The 6,000-nt window shown below is 36.1% G+C and overlaps 1 long non-coding RNA gene across 1 annotated transcript; it reads left to right on the top strand.

Moving 5' to 3' along the window:
- Nucleotides 1-2,182: 2,182 nt before the first annotated feature.
- Nucleotides 2,183-3,947, top strand: LOC148763649 (uncharacterized). Its single transcript, XR_016025137.1, has 3 exons — nucleotides 2,183-2,263; nucleotides 2,907-2,992; nucleotides 3,780-3,947. It is a non-coding gene; the product is annotated as an uncharacterized LOC148763649 (long non-coding RNA).
- Nucleotides 3,948-6,000: the final 2,053 nt, after the last annotated feature.

Raw genomic sequence — 6,000 nt, 5'->3', positions numbered from 1 at the left:
AAGGCACAGATGGGGTGTTGAGGTATGGAACCAGACTTTATGTGCCTGATGGTGACGGGTTGAGGAGAGAAATATTGGAGGAAGCTCACATGGCAGCTTATGTGGTACATCCAGGGGCTACAAAGATGTATCAAGATTTGAAAGAGGTGTATTGGTGGGAAGGACTTAAGAGAGATGTAGCTGAGTTTGTCTCCAAGTGCCTGGTTTGTCAGCAGGTTAAGGCCGAGCATCAAAAGCCTGCAGGGCTACTACAGCCATTACCTGTACCCGAGTGGAAGTGGGAACATATTGCTATGGACTTTGTAACGGGTTTGCCTCGAACCAGTGGGGGATATGATTCAATTTGGATAGTAGTGGACCGGTTAACAAAGTCAGCTCATTTTCTTCCGGTTAAGACTACTTATGGAGCTGCCCAATATGCTCGAGTTTATGTGGATGAGATAGTGCGACTACATGGTATTCCCATTTCTATAGTATCTGACAGAGGAGCTCAGTTTACTAGTAGGTTTTGGGGAAAGTTGCAAGAAGCATTGGGCACTAAGTTGGATTTCAGCACAGCTTTCCACCCTCAGACTGGTGGACAATCTGAACGGACCATACAGACATTGGAGGATATGTTGAGGGCTTGTGTGATAGACCTTGGTGTCAGGTGGGAACAATATCTACCCTTAGTGGAATTTGCCTACAACAACAGTTTCCAAACTAGCATCCAAATGGCACCATTTGAGGCCTTAAATGGACGAAGATGTAGGTCACCCGTTGGACGGCTAGAGGTGGGAGAAAGGAAACTTTTGGGGCCTGAATTGGTGCAGGATGCAACCGAGAAAATACACATGATCCGTCAGAGGATGTTAACAGCACAAAGTAGACAGAAATCATATGCTGATAACCGACGGAGAGACTTGGAGTTCCAAGTAGGAGATCATGTATTTTTGAAAGTTTTGCCAACCAAAGGGGTAATGAGGTTTGGCAAGAAAGGGAAGTTAAGTCCTCGGTATATAGGGCCATTCGAGATCTTAGACAAGGTTGGAGCGGTGGCTTATCGTTTGGCATTACCACCAGACCTTTCTAATATTCATCCCGTGTTTCATGTGTCCATACTTAGGAAGTACAACCCAGATCCATCACATGTAATACGGTATGAAACTATTCAGTTGCAAGATGATCTAACCTATGAGGAACAACCGGTAGCTATCCTTGATAGGCAAGTTAAAAAGCTCCGTTCAAAGGATGTAGCCTCAGTGAAAGTGTTGTGGTGGAATCACACTAGCGAGGAGGTAACGTGGGAAGCTGAGGATGAGATGCGGACAAAGCATCCACACCTCTTCGATATGTAAGGGTAAGCCACTCTACATTGAATTTAAATTCGGGGACCGAATTTTTATTAGTGCGGGAGAATGTGAGACCTTGTCAAGCTCGATTAAAAGACGATATTGTATCGAGTGGTACAACTAAGTTAAATCGAGCCTTGAACTAGTTCAAATAGAAATTCTAAGAGGAATTTGAAAATTTTAAAACCAACAGAATGGCTTAGAATAGTGATTTAGAGTTCAAGGTCCAGTTTGGAGTCCATCAGAAAATTGACCGATTAGGGACAAAACGGTCATTTTACCATTTGATGATAAAATGGAGATTTTTAGCCAAGATTTGATCACATTTGACAAAGAATAATTATATGAAATATAATTATGATTATTGGAGTATAAAATGATGTTTAACAGTGAAAAATTTTGATTCCCGGTATTTATAGAGCACAAGGGCAAAATGGTAATCTTACCACTAGAGGACTAAACGAAAATTTTTTTTTAAAGTAATTTTTACCCCATTTGGTTAATATTTATCAATATTAGTGTTATTTTAGGTTGAAAAGTAGAAACAATGAGATTCCGGTACATTTCGGAGTATAGGGGCAAAATCATAATTTTTTCGTCTCGGGGGCAAATCGGTAAATTTTTCACCCCAGCACTTGTCAAGACCAAGGGATTTTAATTGGGGTAGGATTGGATAAATACCAGAATATTTGTGGTGGAAAATTAAGAAGAAAAAGTCAAAAAGTTAAAAATTGGGCAAATAAGCATGTGACACATGGCATGCTTGATTATTTTATTATTTTCTATAGAAATCAGCCCATTAAATCCCCAATTCCCTCACCATATTCGGCCTAGACATTCAGCAACAAGAAAAAAGGAAGAACAAAAGGAAAAACAAGAAAACCTAGGTGGAAATTCAAAGAAAAAGTGAAGAAATCAAGGAAACAAGCTAGGTAAGTTAAAATTTCTTTAATTCTCCTTGATACCTAGCTTAACCATGCTTTTGTTCTTGATTTCCATGGTTGAATATTGAGTTATCATGATGAATTCAATTCTGAAAAATGGGTATGGAAGAGGAATTGTTGTTGGAATAATTTGATTTTAGACTATGTTAGTGTTTAGGGATAGTTAAGCATGGTTATGAACAAAAACACAAAAGAAATATTCAATTTCTCTAGGGTTCCTTATTGGCCGAACCATGAGGGCTGAATATCAATGGGGAATTGTTTTTATTTCTAGGAAAATGGCATGGAAAATGATGAATTAAGGTGAAACGGTTATGTAGAAAAAAATTCGATGCTAGTGCACCAAATGACTAAATTTTTCTATAAGGAATTGTGAGGGTTCTAAGGCTGAATTTGGCTTTATTTAAATGTATGTGGTAAATTAAGGTATTAGAGGAGAAATGAATTAATTTGGAGGTTATTTGGACACAATCGCCGATTAATCGGGTGATCGGTCGAATTTAATCGATACCGTGATTAAGCGGTAATCGGGTATATTTGTGCATTTACATATCAAGCATTAGTAGTTTAAATTAATTTATATCAATTTAGGGACAATATAGTAAATTCCTCAACTTTGTTATTTGTCAAGGTGGTGAGACATCCGGAAAAGGCAAAGGAATTGCGCCTGAGGACTATTAGTCAGAGTTCACCCGAAATCCGGATTTTTCGACACCTGTGAGTGGACTGCCTATCAAAATTGTTTTGGGAATATGACTGTTTTGAACAAAGTGTTTGAATGATTTTATACAATTTTTCATGAAAATGAATGCCTTGGGAACAAGCTTTTGAGAAAAGGTTTATGTTATGAAATGTAATTATTATGGATTTCTATGTGGCTGCATTATGTTGATATACATATATGCTTGAATATAATGTTCTGTAATTATGTTGACTCGGCTATGTGCGAGTAGGGAGTGTGCATAAGCCGAGGATGACCCGATTATGTGCGAGTAGGGAGTGCGCATAATCCGGTGATGACCCAGCCATGTGCGAGTAGGGAGTGCGCATGAGCTGGTGATGATGATGATGAGCTGGTGATGATGATGATGGGTTGGTGAGATGATGATGATGGGTATATAGGTATATATATATATACATATGTAAATGTGTGTGATATAGCAAATTGATGGACAATGATTTATGGTTGTAATGTACGTAAAATTTGACACATTATACTTTGAGAATTTTCATGAATGTTAGGTTGATTTTATTAGTTTAACAGGATGGCTTTTGTTGAGTGAGGAAAAATGTTTCTCTTGTTGCTTTGTTTTCACTGCATCGAAATTCATGCTCGCTGTAGCGAAAAACTCTGGGGTTTGGAGGGGTTTTAAATAGGAATGAACTAAATTGCATTGTTTGAAACAAGTGCATCATGATTTTAAATATTTCCTAATTGTTGCTTGTTCCCTTCCTTGTTCACTCACTGGGTTTATACTCACCATTTTCAAATTCATGTTTTCAGATCACGAGGTAGCCGATAATTAGGACGAGGTGTCCTTGTAGATCTGTGTACATCTTCTGGTAGGTGTCTCGGCATTCGGTAGCTGTATATCCATCCGAGTCACTCCGCTGGAGGTCGAGTATTATTTTGTTATGTATAGATGAACTTAAATGTAAATTTTAAAAGAGTAATGCCAGTACGAGTTGGCAATGTATATCACTATTTTGACTCAAAGTCATGAAATAGGACTTAGTGAAAATAAATAGAATCATAAGTAAGATAAATAATAGGCTTGCTTGGGTTTAGTGGATTACGTCCATTGGATCCATGCGCCGGTCATGACTCGGAATTTGGGTCGTGACATGACATGAGTTGAAAGTATTAACTTGGCTTTAGTGTGTATGACAAGCAAATAGAAAGTACCTATGCTTATGGAATTCATGATATATGCCTAGAAAGGAAACCTAATGGTTGAGGATGATTGATGTAGTGAAATACCCCATACTTTGATATGGTGATAAATAAAGTTGATCAAATGCAAATTGAGGTCAATTAAAATGTTTAAAAGTGATAAAAGACGAAAGGAGTAGTTTAGGATAAAGTATTCCGAAAGTGAGAAAATAATAATAATTTTATCGAAGGAGAATTTGTGAGATAAAAGGCGATTCGAAAGTCAAGTGAGGCATAATAAGGTATTTTGGGTACCAAGGAGACAAGATAAAATTTTTAGAATAAAATAATATTTTATTAATGAAATAATATTAAAATATTAATATTTAGCCGGATATCGAAATCAATCAAGAAAAAGGATCATAAGGTTGATCCAAGTGGGGGAGAAGATGACAAGCCCGACTCTATAGAAATATTTGTTATGACATACATGTGATGGATAACATGTTTGCATGCTAAAAGAGTCTCGAAAAATTTACAAAAAAGTCGGTATTGTACCTAAACGTACAACAAAGTTGATTTAAGCCTCGAACTAGATCAAATAGAGAATTCACGATGAAATTAAGAATTTTAAAGTCTCATAATGGTTTAATATGGTGATTCAGAGTTCGAGGATCAATTTGGAGTCAAACCGAAATTTTCGATATCTAGGCGTAAAATGGTCGTTTGCCACTTGGGGACAAAATGGGAATTTTAGAAAAGCTTTTTTTGGCCCCATTTGACTTATTGGAGTATAATTTGACTTATTGGAGTAGGATTTGAGGTTTAGAATTGAAAAATTTTAATTTTGGTATAATTTGGAGTAAAAGGGTAAAATGGTAAATTTGCCACCCCAAGGGCAAAATTGTAATTTTCCACCACCAGGACATTTTTCCAGCACATGGTCTTCCTTTATCCTCATTTTGACCATTGAGTAATTGTGTGGTGGAGATAAAAAGGATTAAAATTTTAAAATTTTAAAAATGGACCAATAAGAAAATGCCATGTGTCATACCTTTATTATTTTATTCTTTCTTTATAAAAAGGCATAAAATCAGCCAATTTTCTTCATATGGCCAGCCAAGCAAGGAAGAGAGAGAAAGAGAGGAAGAACAAAGGGAAAAACAAGAAAACCTAGGTGAAAAACTCAAAGAAAAAGTGAAGAATTCAAGGAAACAAGCTAGGTAAGTTAGAATTTCTTTAGTTCTCCTTGATACCTAGCTTACCCATGCTTTTGTTCTTGATTTCCATGGTTGAATACTGAGTTATTATGATGAATTCAATTCTGAAAAATGGGTTAGGAGAGAGAAAATTGTTAGATTAATTTGATTTTAAGTTATGTTAGTGTTTTAAGTTAGTTTAGCATATTTAGGAATAAAACAACAAGAAAAGAATTTATTTTCCTCCATTACCATTATTGGCCGAATTTTCTAGGGAAATATTGGCTGATAATCTTGATGTCTATTTGAGAAATTATGATGAATAATGATGAATTATGAGCCTAGAAAAATAATGGAAATTTTCGGAGCAAAAATATGAATTTTTACCCACTAGGGATATTTTCGTAATTTACTACCGGGACTGATAAATTGAATCTCATTCACAGTCACTAAGGTAATTTAAGTATAATTGGAGTGTAGAAAGTGAGAAGAATTGAGTTGGAGTTAAATTAGGGATAATAGGCCGAATTAGGTCAACACCTCATTTAAACGGTAGTTTGATAAGTTCTATATCATATCATGTATATATACCGAGCCTGAATTGATTTTATAATGATCAAGCATTGATGTGATGAATTATGTATTGCACATTG

This window comes from Theobroma cacao, chromosome 3 (assembly GCF_053813885.1).
Source record: "Theobroma cacao isolate CCN51 chromosome 3, ASM5381388v1, whole genome shotgun sequence".
Lineage (NCBI taxonomy): Eukaryota > Viridiplantae > Streptophyta > Magnoliopsida > Malvales > Malvaceae > Theobroma > Theobroma cacao.
This window is presented reverse-complemented; position numbering and strand designations above follow the sequence as displayed.